The 21,158-nt window shown below is 35.8% G+C and overlaps 1 protein-coding gene across 1 annotated transcript in view; it reads left to right on the top strand.

The window, feature by feature from the left end:
• CDK8 (cyclin dependent kinase 8) overlaps positions 1–21,158 on the top strand; it is a 399,753-nt gene that overhangs the window by 785 nt on the left and 377,810 nt on the right. The window lies entirely within an intron of this gene.

Genomic DNA, 21,158 nt, shown 5'->3' with positions numbered 1-21,158 from the left:
ATATATATTTACAACAAATGTAAGTTACAATGCTAAGAGTTTACTTTAGTGGCATTGCATTAAAATTATGTCTATGTAACCAGAAAGTGATGTGTTAAAATGAATTTGTACATTATTTTCAGTTGTACATTTCCTGGGATCATGCAATTCTTCTTTTTTTTTTTTTTTTTATCAGAGCAATTTAGTTTTCCTGTTATGTATTCTCTCCTCTCACTGTTTCTCCTCTCATATATTTATGATACAGGACTGAAAAATATCACTAGGGTGGGTTTAACCCTCTAAAACCTCTCATTGGTCCTTACACATATGTACATGTTGACATCAGGGACTGCCTGCACATTATATGTAAATGTTATGTTATGCAGTATATCGCAGCATGCAATTCTGTTTTAAGCTTTTCCAACATTTACTGCTAGTGTGATTTCCCTGTCATTCTCACCCCCTCTGCACTTTTCACATTGCATTGATTTTCTGTTATTTACAAACACCCTGTAACTTTTTCCACTGATCTCCCACACCTACTGTCTCCATAGCCACCTTCTTCCTAATATAGCTGAGCAATTCTATCATATTGATCACTGATCAGTAATGCTTCAGACATTTGAGGAAGCTCTCTCTCCAAAGTCTCTCTATTTATTTGCAGAAAATGACAACTGGTCAAAATAACAAAAAAGATGCAGTGTTTTCAGTCCTCGAACAATGCAAAGAAAACAAGTTTATATTCATTTTTAAACACAATTCTAATGTTTTAACTTAGCAAGAGTTCAGAAATAAATATTTAGTGGAATAACCCTGATTTTCAATCATAGCTTTCATACGTCTTGGCATGCTTCCCACCAGTCTTTCACATTGCTATTGGGTGACTTTATGCCACACCTGGTGCAAAAATTAAAGGAGATTGGCTTTGTTTAATGGCTTGTAACCATCTTTCTTTTGATCACATTCCTGAGGTTCTTAATTGGCTTCAGGTCTGAAGATTCGACTGGCCATCAGAGACGATGGCCCGAAATTGGCCAAATTTATCTTTATGAAGGACTCCTAAATCAAGCCACCTACAAGGTTATCCTGGAAGAAAACTTGCTTCCTTCTGCTTTGACAATGTTTCCCAACTCTGAGGATTGTTTTTTTCCAGCAGGACAGTGCTCCATGCCACACAGCCTTGTCAATCAAGGTGTGGATGGAGGACCAAAAGATCAAAACCTGTCATGGCCAGCCCATTCTCCAGACCTCAACTCCAATGAAAACCTCTGGAATGTGATCAAGAGGAATGTGGATGGTCACAAACCATCAAACAAAACCAAGCTTGATGAACTTTTGTGTCAGGAGTGGCATAAAGTCACACAACAGATTATTTTTTTCTGACAAATTAAATTTTTCTCCCATTTTCCAGCTCCCTGTATCATGTGACAGACAGCCAATCACAGACTAGTATACATATACCCTGTGAGCTTGTGCACATGCTCAGTAGGATCTTGTTCCCCAGAAAGTGTGAATATAAAAAAACCTGCAAAATTTGATAGTACATACATTGGAAAGTGTCTTAACCCTTTCATGTTGGGTCTAATTTGTCTACATTGGAACAAATTGATATCACATGATCGTGCATATGATTGTGAGATTTCAATGATGGGATTGGGTCAGGGGTGCGTCCCTATGACGCTAGACACGCCCTCCGGTTGCGATCCCATTCTGGATGCGCTGTTGGCTTCAGAACATCCAAACGTCGCAAACTGACCGCTCTATCTGAATCATAAAAGTTTATTTTGACTTGAGTGTCCCTTTAAAACAATAGTATTATGTTGTTTAAAATTAATATGAACTTTGGTTTCTTTGCATTATTCGAGGTCTGAAAACACCTTTTTTGTTATTTTGACCAGTTGTCATTTTCTGCAAATAAATGCTCTAAATAACAATATTTTTATTTGGAATGTGGGAGACATGTTGTCAGTAGTTTATAGAATAAAACAAAAATGTTAATTTTACCCATAACAATAAATGGTAAAACCAGAGGAACTGATAATTTTGTAGTGATCTCTTAATTTTTTTCAAAAGCTGTATACATAAACACATTATTATTATTATTATTATTATTATTATTATTATTATTATTATTATTATTATTATTATTATTATTATATAGAGCTAGGCTAGACTAGTAATCCTCTTTTTTTTTTTTTTTTTTTTTTTTTTTTTTTTCCCTGTGACTAATAAAGTGTAGTAACATTTTCCACCACTGTGAAATTAAAAAAAATATTATATATATATATATATATATATATATATATATATATATATATATATATATATATATATATATATATATATATATATACATACATACATACATACATACATACATACATACACACACCTCATGATTTTAGGTTGTTATGTTTTCCATATAAGTATTTCCCTGTGTTTACCCTTAAAAAAAACAACAACAACAAAAATCAGATACCCTGTGTTAATTAATTTCCAAGTTTTTCACTTGACCAAACTTTATTACACAGAGACCTGGTGCCTCAAGTCAATTTATATGCAAAAGGTGTCAGCACAGGGTGACAGAAAACAATGTCCTGTATCAAGACAGATCCTTAGCTCAGTATCTATCTTAAGTGATGTCTTTATCACTTTTATGTTAGAGGGTGACCAAAGATGAGATATGTTATCCTCCTGATGCTACAATGGGATTTCTTCCAAGGTTATTTGTACTGTGTTTATATAACTAACAAAGCCTAACCTCACCATATATTATTACCACTATATATGGCATATAGTGTGTCCTACAGTACATCTGATGATATAATCTGACCTGCACACATTTATATAATGATAATGTGTTCTGCAGTACATATAATTATATAGTCTGACCTGAACATATTTATATAATGACCCTGCACATATAGTATAAGTGCAGGGTCATTATATAAATTGTTAAAATGAAATTAGAGGCGCCCTCATATACTAGCAATAGTACGCCAGTATTGATGTGCAATGTGCTACAATAGTGTCATAAAAAAGTTAAACTCGTCACTACTAGTGTAGATATTAACAATAAAGTGTGTGATATAACAAACAAAACAACAACCTACAAATATAAACAAAATAGCATAATAACAACCTACAAATATAACTTGTTGGGTTGAAAGTATCTTGTTGTAATAGAATGTACTACAATGAATAAACTATCTCTCTATCAATATAAAGCAAGATAGTCCACACTCTCAGAGGTATTTGTAATCTCCAGGCAGCAAACTCATTCCAGGAAGGTGTTGGCAATCACAGGTTCTGTTCAAAAAGAGAAAAGAGAAGAGGCGCCAAATGGTGTGTATCGTTTTGAATTCAGTAGGCCTTGCCCCCAAATATAAACTACTTACAGAATTTCCAGCACTTGAGAAGTGCCACAAATGCCTTCTGAACTGTTAGCAGCCGTCCAGCTAGCTGAATTGTATCAATACTGCTTCAAAATTGTGCTGTGTGAGACAAAAAACACAAAAGTGCCACAATAGTGTGTATCAGTGTGATCACTTGCAAAAGCGCAACAAATGTAATATACTCACAGGATATATGGCACTTGAGAAGTGCCACAAAAGCCTCCTGGACACTTGTCAGCTGTCCAGCTCACTGATAGCACCGATATCCTCTGGGTTCACTCGTTCACTCGTGCAGGTTACAAAAGGGCTCCAATACAGCACCCTTGGATATACCTGCAGCTCAGTGTCCAAATAAGTGTATGTATGGCTACCAAAGTTAGATGCCAAAAATTGCCGTGCTACTTGTACTTGTCAAATAAAAAGATATTTATTAAAAACAATGTTACACTACGCGTTTCCCGGTTACTCAGACCGCTTCCTCAGGTGTAATTACAAATACAAAGTAGCAAAGATTTATAGCCCAATGTCGGCGTCTATCCCGACCTAGGGCGCATGCGTGAGCAACTAAAAAATCATTAGCCAATCTGTGCCTTAGTTGAATTTCTCTCTGATGTGATAGGTTCCCACTTAGGGGCTTGGCATGTGACGTTACCCACTCTCAAATATGTGTAGTGGTTGAAATGGGATCCCGATGTAATTTTCGTGTCAGCTAGTACTGATAAATAAACACTTTGTGAGTGTTAAAGTACCTAGTGATACAATTGTTATTGGAGTGTCACCCCAGTATTTGCAATATTTCTCGATTGGCACTAGTTGACTAAAGTTAGTTGATCAAGCATTTACAAATTATAAAAACAATGTCAAATACAAATGTTTATGTTGTAGCTTAATTCTCGACATCTATATACATTAACTAAATATAAAGCTGCTATAATCGGACAGATTTTCACATACTTGTGACTAAACTGGAATCAATATGTACTTGTTAAAGCAAAATTTTATAGATTGTGTAAAAGTAACACTAATAATTAAAATTATAATAAAAAATAGAAATAAAAATAGAGATATAAATAGAAATATAAAAGGACAGTTAAAAAATTGAAATTTACAATGTAATCTAGTGATAATCTAGATTATAATCTAGAATATAATTAAACATTAACTGAATGTATACAGATTAGTTAGAATACTATTAAATCTAATGTGACTGTTGTTGCTGTTATCCTTAATTACAGCAACTGATTTATATGTCCTAAATCTTAGTTAAAAGCGGCCATGTCTATATTTTCGTTTAAGCCATATGGTATTTGTAATTACACCTGAGGAAGCGGTCTGAGTAACCGGGAAACGCGTAGTGTAACATTGTTTTTAATAAATATCTTTTTATTTGACAAGTACAAGTAGCACGGCAATTTTTGGCATCTAACTTTGGTAGCCATACATACACTTATTTGGACACTGAGCTGCAGGTATATCCAAGGGTGCTGTATTGGAGCCCTTTTGTAACCTGCACGAGTGAACGAGTGAACCCAGAGGATATCGGTGCTATCAGTGAGCTGGACAGCTGACAAGTGTCCAGGAGGCTTTTGTGGCACTTCTCAAGTGCCATATATCCTGTGAGTATATTTCATTTGTTGCGCTTTTGCAAGTGATCACACTGATACACACTATTGTGGCACTTTTGTGTTTTTTGTCTCACACAGCACAATTTTGAAGCAGTATTGATACAATTCAGCTAGCTGGACGGCTGCTAACAGTTCAGAAGGCATTTATGGCACTTCTCAAGTGCTGGAAATTCTGTAAGTAGTTTATATTTGGGGGCAAGGCCTACTGAATTCAAAACGATACACACCATTTGGCGCCTCTTCTCTTTTCTCTCATTTATATAAATGTGTGTGTCAGCCTATATCATCAGATGTACTGTAGGACACACTATCATTATATAAATATGTGTAGGCTAGATTATATCATCAGATGTACTGTAGGATACACTATATGTGCAGGGTCAGACTATTTTATCAGGTGTGTACTGTATGACACATTTTATTGGCTTGTAGTTTTTCATTTCAGATTTATTAAATTAATTAAAAAGTCTTATATTATTAATACAATTATAGAAAAAACTATTTTAAAATAATTTGTTAAAAAAAAAGCCGTTTTTGGCCAAGGGCATCCTGAGTTTTCAGTTTCGGTTTTGGCCCAGAATTTTCATTTTGCTGCATCCCTATTTTGTCATTCTACATGGGAGGCTGCGTGGAGCAGCATAAGTAACCATCTTTCCTTGCCAGCTACCTTGGCACATATATCTAATCTAGTACAGTATTTGGTTCTGTTTCTACTCCCTTTTTGTTTTTAAAACTTTTGCTTTGTGTATTTTTATTTTTAAATAAATGCACTGTGATTCCTTTGTTCATAATAAATGCTCCTTTATTAAGGTTTTGCCTTTGTCTAATATTTAAACTATGTTACTGAAGAGGCTGGTAAAAGTAGTACTGTTTTGCTGTGTGTGTGTTTCTTTTTTTTTAAATACTTTTGCTAAATTGTGTTTTGAGATTTTTATGTAGTCTAGGTTTTCCTTACCATTTCCCATATAATAATCTTAAAGGGGTGGCAGCAGAGATAATTTTTTGTGTGTGCCGTTAAAGGATGAAATAGAATGAGCCATAGTAGCACTAATCAGAGTCACAGTGTATGCCGTCCTAAAATGATGTCATGGACAGTGTGCTACTTGCACAATCTAGCTATGAAAAACATACGGCAAGTGCTTCAGACTTGGCTTAGGGTTTATCAATAGAAATTGGAGTTTCCGTGATGGCTCAGAGTGCAAAAGGACATTACATAATGTCAACCTCTATGGACGGCGTCCAAGAAAAAACAAAAAACCTTGCTTGCTCTTCAGCAAAAAATTGCCAGATAAAAAGCATGAAAAGAAGCTTGATGAATATTAGGAGCACATTCTTCGGTCAGGTGAGACCAAAATAATAAAACAAATACATTTGTTCAGCTCAGATGGAGTCCAGCATGTTTTGTGTGAACCTGGCCTGGTTTATTACAATTAATGCATAGTCCCAACAGTGAAGCACAGAGGTGGGAGTGTGATGATATATTGGGCTGCATGAGTGCAAAAAGATTTGGGGAGATGGCATTTATAGATGGCACAGTGAGGGCCTGTGGATATACCAAAATACTGAATGTCAAGATGACTCCCAGTCTCCAGAAGCTTGGCAGAAGAGGAATGTTCCAGCATGATAATGATCCAAAGCACACTGCCAAAATCGCAAGAGTTTCTAAAGAAGAAAAAAGTGAAAATTATGACCCGGTCAAGTATGTCGCCTGACTTAAATCCAATAGAACACCTTTGGGGTAAAGAGAAAGCTAGAGCATCACACCCAATCCGTCCAGCAAACAGCTAAAAAAAAAAAGTGTCTTTGAAAAATGGCAGAACATCTCTCCAGAAATTTGTGCAACACTAGTATCCTCCATGCAGATTAGAATGGAGTCTGTTATCAAAAATAAAGGCAGACATGCAAAGTATTGAAAAGATAAAAGTTTTTAATCTCTGTAATAAAAGGTGTACTGACCTTTGATGCATTGAGTTCCTACTGTTGGGTTGGTATTTTTATATAGTAAAGCTAAACTCTTATTTTTTTAATGTTTTATATAGGAGCAAATGAACTACTGTAAAACTAGTAGTAATGCAATTACTGTAAGGTAATAAAATTTTGAATCTTTTAGAAAGAGAAAATAATAATAATAATGTGGCTCAGAAGTAATGCACTGTGAGCTAGCCTGCATAGGTTGGCTCAGAAGCAAACCTGTGATTCCTGAATGTAAGACGTTCTTGTAAGCAATGTATGTCGTAATTATTACATTTTTACCTTTACATTTATGTGATGTTAGACCAAGAGCAAAGGTAACACATTTATTAACGCTTAACACTTCTTTAAAGGGACACTGAACCCATTTTTTTTCTTTTGTGATTCAGATAGAGCATGCAATTTTAAGCAACTTTCTAATTTACTCCTATTATCATTTTTTCTTCGTTCTCTTACTATCTTTATTTGAAAAAGAAGGCATCTAAGCTTTTATTTTTGGTTCAGAACTCTGGTTAGCACTTTTTTATTGGTGACTGAATTTATCCACCAATCGGCAAGGACAACCCAGTTTGTTCACCAAAAATGGGCCGGCATCTAAACTTACATTCTTGGATTACAAATAAAGATACCAAGAAAATGAAGAACTTTTGATAATAGGAGTAAATTAGAAAGTTGCTTAAAATTTCATGCTGTATCTGAATCGCGAAAGAAATTTTTTTTTTGTTCAGTGTCCCTTTAATTCTCTTTTCAACTGCTGCAAAATATTCTAAAACTTTAAAAATTTCTTTATTCTTCAGTTAATCAACAGATTACAGCCGAGCTGGTGCTTTAGTGTAACAGCCTTATTTAAAATTTCATTTCAAAATGATCTGCAAAAATGTTTTCACTAAACGATTCTCATTGCAGAAAGTGAATGTGTGTATATATACAGTCGTTTGCAAAAGTTTAGACACCCCTGACAATTTCCATGATTTTCATTTATAAATAATTGGGTGTTTGGATCAGCAATTTCATTTTGTTATATCAAATAACTGAAGGACACAGTAATATTTCGGTAGTGAAATGAGGTTTATTGGATTAACAGAAAATGAGCAATATGCATCAAAATTAGACAGGTGCATACATTTGGGCACCCTTGTCATTTTGTTGATTAATTGGAACACGATCCAAACACCCAATTATTTATAAATGAAAATGTATGTGTGTATATGTGTGTGTATATATATATATGTATATATATATATATATATATATATATATATATATATATATATATATATATGTGTATATATATATATATGTGTGTATGTATATATATATATATATATATATATATATATATATATATATATATATATATATATATATATATATATATATATATATATATATATATATATATATATATATATATATATATATATATATATATATATATATATATATAATGTATAGATACAGAAAAAGAGAGAGAATAAAACGTCTACACACCCCTGTTAAAATGTCAGGTTTCTGTGCTGTAAAAAAAAAATGAGACAAAGATAAATAATTTCAGAACTTTTTTTCTACCTTTTAATGTGACCTATAAACTGTACAACTCAATTGAAAAACAAACTGAAATCTTTTAGGCGGAGGGAAGAAAACAAAAAAAAATAAAATAATGTAAATCTTATAACTGGGGATGTAGCTGTGTTCAGAATTAAGCAATCACATTCAAAATCATGTTAAATAAAAGTCAGCATACACCTGCCATCATTTAAAGTGCCTCTGATTAACCCCTGAAATTTTCTTAGTCGCATCCCACAGCAAAAGCCATGGTCCACAGAGAGCTTTCAAAGCATCAGAGGGATCTCATTGTTAAAAGGTATCAGTCAGGAGAAGGCTACAAAAGAATTTCCAAGGCATTAGCTATACCATGGAACACAGTGAAGCCAGTCATCAAGTGGAGAAAATATGGCACAACAGTGACATTATGAAGAACTGGATGAAAAGTCAAGAAGAAAACTGGTCTGGGAGGCTACCAAGAGGCCTACAGCATCATTAAAGGAGCTGCAGGAATATCTGGCAAGTACTAGCTGTGTGGTACATGTGACAACAATCTCAGTATTCTTCATATGTCTGGGCTATAGGGTAGAGTGGCAAGATGAAAGCCTTTTCTTACGAAGAAAAACATCCAAGCCAGGCTACATTTTGCAAAAACACATCTGAAGTCTCCCAAAAGCATGTGGGAAAAAGGTGTTATGGTCTGATGAAACCAAGGTTGAACTTTTTGGCCATAATTCCAAAAGATATATGTTTGGCGCAAAAACAACACTGCACATCACCAAAAGAACACCATACCCACAGTGAAGCATGGTGGTGGCAGCATCATGCTTTGTGGCTGTTTTTCTTCTGCTGGAACTGGGGCCTTATTTAAGCTAGAGGGAATTATGAACAGTACCAAATACCAGTCAATATTGGCACAAAACCTTCAGGCTTCTGCTAGTAAGCTTGAGCATGAAGAGGAACTTCATCTTAAAGCATGACAACGACCCAAAGCATACATCCAAAGGAATGGCTTCACCAGAAGAAGATTAAAGTTTTGGAATGGCCCAGACCTGAATCCGATTGAAAACCTGTGGGGGGATCTGAAGAGGGCTGTGCACAGGAGATGCCCTCGCAATCTGACCGATTTGGAGTGTTTTTGCAAAGAAAAGTGGGCAAATCTTGCCAAGTCAAGTTGTGCCATGCTGATAGACTCATACCCCAAAAGACTGAGTGCTGTAATAAAATCAACATATTTTATTTTTATATTTTTTTTTCTTCACTCTACCTAAAAGATTTCAGTCTGTTTTTCAATTGAGTGGTACAGTTTATAGGTGGAAAAAGTTCTGAAATTATTTATGTGTCTAATTTTTTTATATCACAGAAACCTGCCATTTTAACAGGGGTGTGTAGACTTTTTATATCCAGTGTGTATGTGTATATATATATATATATATATATATATATATATAATCTATCCACAAATCTGCAGCTAGCTCCCAGTAGTGCACTTATGTTTTATTGCCCAGATTTAATAGTGATTTTCTTATAAATGACTAACATCTTATTTTTTCAAAAACATTCTGATTTAAGACTACAGAATCTTAATGTACATGTTTCTCAATGTCCAATAAACTCTGGGAGCATAAAAATACAAACAACGTGTGTGTATAAATAAAAAAAAAAAAAATAAAAATAAATATATATATATATTTTTTTTTAAATCTATTTTTCTTTTATTTAAACATTTTATCTTAAATAATGAGCTGCAGGGTTTCCAGCAGCTTATTACTTCCAGTGGAAGTGATTGGTAAAGGATAGGCAAGGCAGGTTCCAGTTAAAAAGGTTCAACAACCAATTTATTATAAAACCCTGCAACTGTGTGCTCTTGTGATTCCTGAATTGAGCTCCTGCTATCCTGCTTTCCTGGGCATTCACATTTGGGAGTGTTTGCACTCGACAGAACAGTAAGCTGGATTGCTAAAAAAATATCCAGCCTGCACCTAATAGCACTGTCTGAGTGCTCCTGGGAAATGTGAGTACCCTGACACAGGGGTTTATCTGCAATTATCCCACACCATTTACTACTGATACACACATGCGCCTCTATGTTTTCGTATTTCTGTACTAGATTATCTATCACCAAGGTGTAAAGAGAGTGCTGTTCTTGTTTGGATTCTCCAATTGGAAGAGATGTTTGAAATAACCCTTGGATACTTCAGACATCATATGTGTTGGGACTATGCTGTTTATATTTGATGTTTGCATAAATGTAATAAGTGGGTGTTTACCCATTGATTGGAAAGTTTATTTCCTTTTTACAGACGTTTTATCATGTAACCTAATTTTATATACACTGATTACCAACTGAATAATTTGACAATTGTTTATATTTTTATATATCTATATTGAGTTATTGTATTGATGTTCATATTTTATCTTTTGATTAGCGCCCTCTATTGGAAGAGATTGTATTGATTTCTTCCTTGCATATAGTAGTAGGGGTGGCGGGGCTGCTCCTTTCAGAAATGCTGTGCCTTGCTGATATCAAATACATTGTAGATGCAGTTAACCCAGCAGCTAGCTAGAGGGGGACTGCAGTTTTAGCCTTTTTGGCAGCTGTGGGGTTAACTGCATCTGCTATATATTTGAACCATTTCTCATAGAGCAGGAGATTGTGTGGGAGGTTCCATAATGATTACATACCCTAAGTTTCAGACTGCAGATGTCCCTAGGGGGAAATATAAGTAAGTGTCTTTCCCTCCTCTTCACTCTCCTGCATGAGCTCCGCTTTTAGACTTCTATAGATTGATCGGCTGCTACTGAGATCACAAACAGAAAGTGAAAGTAAAACAGCCATTTTACAAATGTGTGCTAAAAGCAACCACTAGATGGAGCTGGTTTTCAAGAAGTCACATACAATCAATGCAGTACAGCCACATCTGAGGATTTTTTTTTTCTTTTAGCAAAAGATCACGAACGCTCGCGGTTTTAATATCGCGGAAATTAAAGGGACACTGAACCCAAATTTTTTCTTTTGTGATTCAGATAGAGCATGCCATTTTAAGCAACTTTCTAATTTACTTCTATTATAACTTTTTCTTTGTTCACTTGCTATCTTTATTTGAAAAAGAAGGCATCTAAGCTTTTTTGTTTAAGAACTCTGGACAGCACTTTTTTATTGGTGGATGAATTTATCTACCAATCAGCAAGAATAACCCAGGTTATTGACCAAAAATGGTCCGGCATCTAAACTTACATTCTTGCATTTCAAATAAAGATACCAAGAGAATGAAGAAAATTTGATAATAGGAGTAAATTAAAAAGTTGCTTAACATTGCATGCTCTGTCTGAATCACGAAAGAAAAAATTTGGGTTCAGTGTCCCTTTAATCGCGGTTTTAAATTAGAATATATGATTAATTGTGCAGCCCTAGTGGCAATGCTTACGGCGATATGAAGCCTCTTAGTTCATCATGCAGAGAACCCAAGAGCCCTTAAAAACATTGCCATGGGCTCTCTTCCTGTTGTAAAGAAGAGTAACTCCAAAGCCTGGGTTCACAAACCATTTTCCACAACTGTTTTTTCCTCCACTTTATCCCAGAGATAGACATATTGCATGTAGAAAAATGTCACATTCTACATTCTTTTGCGGCTCGACAATGCTCCGGACCCCCCCCCCCCCGAATTCCTGGATGACTTTTATCCCAACGTCAAAGTAGTGCATCTGCCACTGAATGCTACGGCGCTCATCCAACCTATGTACCAGGGAGTTATTGCGACTTTCAAGAAATATTTACGTCTCACTTTTCGTCAAGTAGTAAAAGCAGGGCCGCCACTAGAAATTTTGGGGCCCCTGTCTCATTCATTGATCAGGGCCCCCCCCTCCTTTGACATGTGCAATTTTTGACCAAGTGACTAAAACGTATATGCACTTTATTCTTAATTGTCTATTTAAACTTGGAAATGTTGTAAAGGTAGTAACATACAAACACACAGACACACTCATACACTGAAACACACACACACACACACACACACACACACTCACACATAAGGATTCACATATAGACACTCTAGCAGACACGCAAAGAAACACACTCAGACACAGACACCCAAACAGACACTTAGCACTTGTTTACATTGACCTGACAAGTAATGAGGTAAACTACAGTTTTGTAAAAAAAAAAGGAGATTTAGAAAACAAAATATGGAGTTCAGATGATCTTTTTGTAAAGGAAGATGACAACTAAATTATGACAACAGCATGCAGTGGCTGAAAGGAAGGGCCCTGAACTGCCTAAACAATAATTTAAAGGTTAAATGGTGGATTGGTTACTTCCGGAAAGGTCTTGTTAGTCTCAAAGTCTTTAGAAAGATGTGAATAATTAGTAGTAAGGTCAAAATGTCCTAAAAAGGAACAGACAATGGACACACAAACTTTCACATACACCCAAGGAAACACCGACAGAGACACCCACAAAAAACACACAAAGACATACACACAGAGACAACCACATAAAAAACAGAAAGACATACATACACACACTCTCACTGACACATCCACAGAAAACACACACCCTCACAGAGACACCCACATAAAACACACACAGACATACATACATACATACATACATATATAGACACACACACACACACACCCTCACAGAGACATCCACAGAAAGCACAGACATACACACCCACCCTCACAGAGGCTTCCAGAGAAAATGCACAAAGACAAACATACACACACCCTCACAGAGACACCCACAGAAAAAGCTCAAAGACTTATGCACACACCCTCACAGACATCCACAGAAAATGCACAAAGACATACACACCCACCCTCACAGATAGACCCACAGATGAAAAAATACATACACACAAACCACAAAGACATAAACACAGACACCCACAGAAACACTCACAGGAGGAAACATTTATGCACCTTGCATCCCCTAAATAAACAGTGTGTGACATGCATGATAAAAATTTTTTTTAGAAATTAAGAGATCACTTTTTAAAGAATCATATTTGTAAATGTGCAAACAAAAATAATTCTGTGAATTCAAAATTGTACATTAATGAGCTGGGTAGATGGCTAGATGAAGAAAAGTACCTTTAAAACGTTGACATATGTTTGTTTGTTTTTTCCCCAACCTAGAGCACCACTTCAAATATAGTGTACAAATTTTCCCATCTGTCAGCTTTACTTATGGATTTTGAAAATGCTGTACTCTATATGGTCTTGGTGGGACCATAAGCTGTGGTACTCATACCATTTAGATCTGGTTAAATGCAGGATTTAGGCTTGTTGTAATGTATTTCAAAATTAAGTCAGCTGTAGTGTAAACTGAACAGTTTTAAGTTAACCTGTCTCATTTCAAACACTGAGCAATCTTAATCTGAGAGTATACAATTTTATGCAGATGTAAAAATCTTAGATAAAATGCCTCCTTGCATCTGGAAAGTCCATGTATAAAGGGACAGTAAACTGGAATGATATATATATATCAAATCTGCCAAAGGGGCATCTACCATTTGTATATTGAGGAGGAAACATTTCTGCATGGTTTTAAATATAGAATTTCTACAGCATTGTCAAATAATCATAAATACACTGCTGCAAAAAAAAAATGTGTTTTTATGGACCCCTAGCCCAACCATACAACTACTACCACACTGAAGTTACAATCCAAAATTGCACAAAGAAATAAAAAACATTTGCTAAATAAGTCCTACCTCCTCTGCAAATGAAAGTGATCTGCCGTCTGACTCAGGCACACACTGTACAAAGTGCCAAGTCTGTCTCACACTGTGCATAGTCGTTTAGTGCACACTAAGAAATCCTCTCAAATGCTAATACTTTACTCTGTGTAATAACATTTCCCATGCTCAATTAGCACTCTGCTGTAGTACCCACTGGTACTTGCCTCATGGGGCCCCCCTGGCTCATTGGGCCCCTGACAGGAGTCACCCCCTGATGGCGGCCCTGAGTAAAAGCGATGTACGAATCAGGAATAACCTTGCAACAGTTTTAGGACTATAACATCTACAAAGACATTAAAAAAACTTTGGTTGGCGTGAGGTTACTGCTGTCACTATGAATGGGGTTTGGAAGAACCTTTTGCCTGCAGTTTGTTCACAATTCTCATGGATTTGAGAAAGAGATTGAGGAGTCCAAAGAGGTCCTCGGCGACTTAGTAGACCTCAGCGAGAAGTTGGAGATATATCTGCAAGAGGATGACTTCATTGAACTCCTTGATGTACAACATGAGGACCTGATAGTAATAAGAGGCCCAGCGAAAGGACGAAGAGAGCCAAGAGGGAGAAGTAACTGAAGAACCAAAAATATTCACAACACCGGAAATGGCAAGGGGTTTTCCTTTATTTGAGGAGGCACTGTTAGTTTTGAGGCACAGGACCCGAATGTAGAACGGTATACAAAGTTTGCAGCAGCTTTTCAGAATGCCATCCAGTGTTACTGTGTCAGCTAGCTACTACCCAGACATCACTGGATTGTTTTTTTTAAGAGGGTAGATGGAATTGAATCCAGCAAGGGACCTGTGCCATCAACATCAGGTGTGAGTGAAGTTGCAGCTCGCCCTCCATCTCCTATTGCTGACGATCCTTCAGCTCCACCATCTCCCATTTTCTCTCTCTCTCCTCTCCCTCAAGTCAGTAACTTGCCTGTTCACTCCATGCCAGCCCCTGTATCCAAGCTGTTGTACTATACAAGGCAAGATTAAAAATGTTTTCTTTACAGTATTTTTATTTTTAAGTGAGGTTTATAATACTTTTCACACAAACTACAATACAGTTGAACTTACGAACGAAACTCATTGTATATAGAAGACTTACTGTAATAGAAATAAAATGGTTTAAATTGCATGCTCTATCAAATCCTAAACATTGTTTAATTTCGACTTTTAATGAAAGTAATTTTCTGGTGCTTATAATTTTGGTTTGGCTACCTCCTCAGTTTCAGATGTCTTTGTCAGCTTCTGTGTTTTCTTTAAATGTACACGTTTCCAATATTTTTACTAAGTGATTACATTACATGTTGTAACAGTATTTGCAAACTCTTCACCCAGGGGCATACTGTGCAATTTATTTGTACTGGCGCTTTGCTACGTGCTTTAACATTAGATAAGATTATTATTTTATAATTTGATTTTAATCCTTTTTGTGATAGATGTACTTACATCAGCCCACTCATGCATTTGTTAAATGAATGCGTAATTACAGTTCAGTATGACTAGTTCTAATGAAAAAAAAAAAAAATTGTATTTATGTTCTTTAAGGATAATCTTAAATACATTTTCAAGACCACTCATAAACCTTTTTCCGTGATTTTTATTTTTATATCAGACTGTAACAAGTCATAGGTGAACATACAAAATTAGCAGAACATTCAAGTCTTATTTGTCTATTTGTTAAAACCAATTCATAGCTTTTGGTTTAATAGAACAGCGTGTACTAGTGAAGTATATAAGCTGACTATTGGTTTAATACAACTTTTATAGACTGCATATTTGACTGTAATAAAGGCACTGTAAATACTTTTACATTTAAATATAAAATATAGTAGTAAAACAACTTTGCAGTGCATTTGATTTATTTTCTACATTTTTTCCTGTAATTGAAGTCTGCGAGTTGAGATTTTAATTGCGACAACTGGAGGAGCACATGGCAGGTTTCAGAGGCCTAATCCTGCTACCTATCAGGCCCTTATTTTGGCTACAGCAAAGATTAACATAAAATGAATTGTTCTACATTTGTGGTTTAGTTAACACAATCAGTGGTTCCTCTAAATAAGGCAAGTGGTGGTTGGAGTTTGTTGAAAAACATTTGCAGCAAACAGGGCCCACTTATTGTAAGGCACCAAAAACATATCTTGTAATTACAGTGTGTTACTGTCCCTTTTAACGCCTTGCCGCCAGTACTCATTTGTTACATCCGAATAAAGTTCCAATGTAAACAAATATTTAAAAAAATGAAATCACTCTATCGTAAATGCGTGTTATTTTCATGATGGGATCGAGTCAGGGGATCAGTGCCTATGACGCTAGGCACGCCCTCCAGCCTGCAATCCCAGTTAGGAAGCAGTTACTGCTTCAGTACAGCAGAGGTGCTAGGACGTTTCATGCTGTCCTAACGGCTCTAAAGCCTAGTGCAGTTAGGAGGCATGGAACGTCCTAACCGCGGGAAGGGGTTAAAGGGACATTGAGCAATAAAAATTACAATTGCAGTACAATGTTTTCCCGATGTTTTGATATACCAACTGTGTACCATTTGAATGTTACTCATTTAGGTTTGTTCTTGCAATTGAAATATCAGTTTTAGCACATTGAAGCCAAACACATTTCTGTTGGCTAAAATATTACTCTACAGCAGCACAAGTCTCAACATTGTAAACTAGCATTCTATTTTACTGAAATTGTTTTTCTATTGCTAAGCTCCACCCACCATTTGTCTTATTTGGAGAAACCTATCTGAGCTTTATTCTGCAGTCTACAAGGCTAGCAATGGTCATAATATTAGTATAGCCTATATTTTCTTTAACCCCTTGTGCCTAATGGAGGTAAGTAGTACGTCTTGGCGTACCCTGTTGATACAGTACCTTCGCCCAAGGGATCAACTTCACTATGGAAAAGTGTATGAGAGGGGTCCCTACCATACCACTTGGTGAGGGGGCCGCTACACTAGAGAAACAATATTTTTATTTTATTTATAAAATGTATAGAAAAATGTATGTAAACTGGGTACTGGCAGAGAGCTGTTTGGGAGGGATCAGGGAGGTGACAGCTAACTAATTAACTCCTTCACTACCGAATTTCAGAAGTGTGGTGCGCAGCTGCAATTAGTGGCCTTCTAATGGCCCAAAAAACAATGAAAACGTAATAGATTTCTGCTATTTCTGAACAAAGGGGATCCCAGAAAAGCGTTTACAACTATTTGTGTTATGATTGCACAAGTGGTATGTAAATAATTTCAGTGAGAAACCCAAAGTTTGTGAGGAAGTTAACTACTTTTTTTTTTTTTTTTAAAGTGATGGTAAACTCTCCCCTTTTTAAAATCAGATCTGGAATGTAAGCGCTATTTTAGATGGAGTTTAATTCATTAGCTGTAATGAAGATGCAGTATAACATGCTTTTTAATATAGATATGAAATTCAAATACTGCATGCTCCTTCGCCCACTTCAAAAGTAAAATTTTCTGTGAGCTAACAGATTGAATTGTTGTCCAATCAGCGCTCTCCAAATATGGCACTTTTGTTGTAGCTAGAGCATTGATTGGAGGGTAATTCAATCATTTAGCTGACAGGAAAATTGACTTTTGAAGTGGGTGGTGTAACATGGGGTATTTCAATTTCATATCTATATTAATAACTAACACAACAAACCAGAAATCCAGCACCTGAAAGTATCATGCATGATTAAGGACTAAGTCCGAAACGTTGCTGTTTGTTGGTCTGGCACTGTGCATACTGCACGAATAAATCTGTGGAAACTACTGGTTGGTGCTGCTTCTTCTTTGTGACTTTATATTAATAACTAAGTTATAGCGCATCTTCATTGCACATGATGAATTAAACTCCATCTAAAATAGCGCTTACATTCCAGATCTGATTTTAAAAAGGGGAGAGTTTACCATCACTTTAATGATTGCATTTGGTTGCATGAAATATACCAAAATACCTTGGGTTGTCTATTTCTTTTTATATGGAGTGCTCGCAAAAATGCTAAAAATTCTCCTGTATTGTGAGCAAGTCTTTCTGAAATTCCCAGTCCTTAAAGGGACAGTCTACACCAGAATTTTTATTGTTTTAAAAGATAGATAATCCCTTTATTACCCATTTCCCAGTTTTGCATAACTAACACAGTTATAATAATATACTTTTAACCTCTGTGATTATCTTGTATCTAAGCCTCTGCAAACTGCCCCTATTTTCAGTTCTTTTGACAGACTTGCAGTCTAGCCAATCAGTGCCTGCTCCCAGATAATTTCTCGTGCACGAGCACAGTGTTATCTATATGAAATACGTGAACTAACACCCTCTAGTGGTGAAAAACTATTAAAATGCAATCTGAAAGAGAGGTGAGCTTCAAGGTCTAAGAAATTAGCATATGAACCTCCTAGGTTAAGCTTTCAACTAAGAATACCAAGAGAACAAAGCAAAATTGGTGATAAAAGTAAATTGGAAAATTGTTTAAAATGACATGCTCTATCTGAATCATGAAAGTTTTTATTTTGGCCTAGACTGTCCCTTTAAGGGATTAATGTATTCAATTGTGCCTTTCACAGTGAAGAACTTTCCTGTAATATATCAGTCTGATCCTGACTTAACAGTACAGTACAGTCCAGCCCCGAAATAGCAGGCAATCTCTCTCTGAACAAGAGAAATGGCAAAACCCCAGATGTACGATTCGGCCTAGTGTGGGCCTTGTCAGTGAGGTGCAGCCATATCCCTCTATACACACTGAGCAATGGGTCCACGTCTGGATTCCCACATCACGCTTAGGGAGACTTCCCTAAGAATCAAAATTTGCATAAATAAAAATTGAATTGCTTATGCCTAGCTGTAAAAAGTTAAATTTTATATTTTTTTCTCTGCAAACTAACCAAACGTAATCTAATATGATATAAATGCATAAGCTCCAATGAATTACTGCAAGTGAATCATTTTATATTCATGTTTGTGGAGTCTTATCACAGCATTATTTAAAGGGAATTGGAAGTCTGTATACAAGCTCAGAATAATTTAAAATATGAAACATTAATCAATTAATTGCCTTTTATGAAAAGTACAGCGTTTCTTACTTTCAACTTGCAAAAGTGTCCAGTACTTTCACTGCTCCCAAAAGTGTGTAATACTACTCCTGTATAAATTCTGGATTGGTTGCAAAGGTTTGAAATAAAGGAACAGTAAACCCCTTGTAATTACCAGACATTTCTGTTGCCTTGCTAAAGAATGACATATCGACTAGGTCTAAACATTTGTAAAACAAATTAACATCTTGTTTGGTGCTGTAACGGTTTATACCCATCCCCCCCTTATTATGCCTTAGTTTGAGGTTATTCTGAAATTCTGCTTATTAAAACATGCGTTTTTTTCCTCACGTCATGATGTATACATAAAATAATGGTATTTTTTATCTGCTGGGTCTGCTGAAAAAAAGATATATAGATATGTGGATTTCTCACAAAAAATAGCCTACTGTGTGGCTTAAAGGGACAGTCTAGGCCAAAATAAACTTTCATGATTCAGATAGAGCATGTAATTTTAAACAATTCTATTTCGGGGCTGGGCTGTACTGTACTGTTAAGTCAGGATCAGACTGATATATTACAGGAAAGTTCTTCACTGTGAAAGGCACAATTGAATACATTAATCCCTTAAAGGGACAGTCTAGGCCAAAATAAAACTTTCATGACTCAGAGCATGTCATTTTAAACAATTTTCCAATTTACTTTTATCACCAATTTTGCTTTGTTCTCTTGGTATTCTGAGTTGAAAGCTTAACCTAGGAGGTTCATATGCTAATTTCTTAGACCTTGAAGCCCACCTCTTTCAGATTGCATTTTAACAGTTTTTCACCACTAGAGGGTGTTAGTTCACATATTTCATATAGATAACACTGTGCTCGTGCACATGAAGTAATCTGGGAACAGGCACTGATTGGCTAGACTGCAAGTCTGTGAAAAGAACTGAAAAAGGGGCAGTTTGCAGAGGCTTAGATACAAGATAATCACAGAGGTTAAAAGTATATTATTATAACTGTGTTGGTTATGCAAAACTGGGGAATGGGTAATAAAGGGATTATCTATCTTTTAAAACAATAAAAATTCTGGTGTAGACTGTCCCTTTAATTGTGAGCCACACCTAAAACTCCAAAACACCTCTGCACAGGGTGTGGAAATTGCTCAGCAGTTAAAGGGTTAATTATACATAGTAATACAACATTGCAATACATTTTTTTTTTTTATAAAAAAAATAATTCTCGTGCCTTTTTTTTTTTTTTTTTTTTTTAAATTGTAATTTAAGAATGAAAAGTGGGGATTTTTTAGTCCTGAAAACAAAGAGTACGAGAGGCTTCTCAAGCCTAATCTTCTCACATAAAAATATGTAGTTTATCATATCATTTCTGTTGAAGCTAAATAATGGCAATTTTGTCAACACATTGATAGTCCATATTTAAAAACCTATAGCAGTACAGTATGTGTGGGCAGTATTTGACAGTGCTAAACCTGTTAAGCACCACTAGAAAATCCCATTAAAAGCGAGACCTCTTAACAAATCTCCACAAAAAGAAGGCAAATACTTCTGCGAGGCCTTGTTCTAAAACTAGCTTATAAACAGTGTCCCATGTATAGGCAATTGAATCCATTACTGTTGACAAATACTGACCTCATATAGGGACATCCAGAGTCATAGGCAGTTTGAACTTCAAAATAAATGTAAAGTCACAGACCTGGCAATTTGTCAGAGTGAGAGCGAGATACCTCCGAACCCCCTCTCGAGAAATGTTATGTTTTACTTGCAAACCGCCTATGACTCTAGATGTCCCTATATGAAGTCAGTATTTATTAACATAAATTCAATTGCCTATACATGGGACACTGTTTATCAGCTAGTTTTAGAAAAGGCGTCACAGCAGTAT

The sequence above is a fragment of the Bombina bombina genome, chromosome 3, assembly GCF_027579735.1.
Source record: "Bombina bombina isolate aBomBom1 chromosome 3, aBomBom1.pri, whole genome shotgun sequence".
NCBI lineage: Eukaryota > Metazoa > Chordata > Amphibia > Anura > Bombinatoridae > Bombina > Bombina bombina.
Note: the sequence above shows the minus strand (reverse complement) of the source record. Positions and strands in the feature narration are given on the sequence as shown.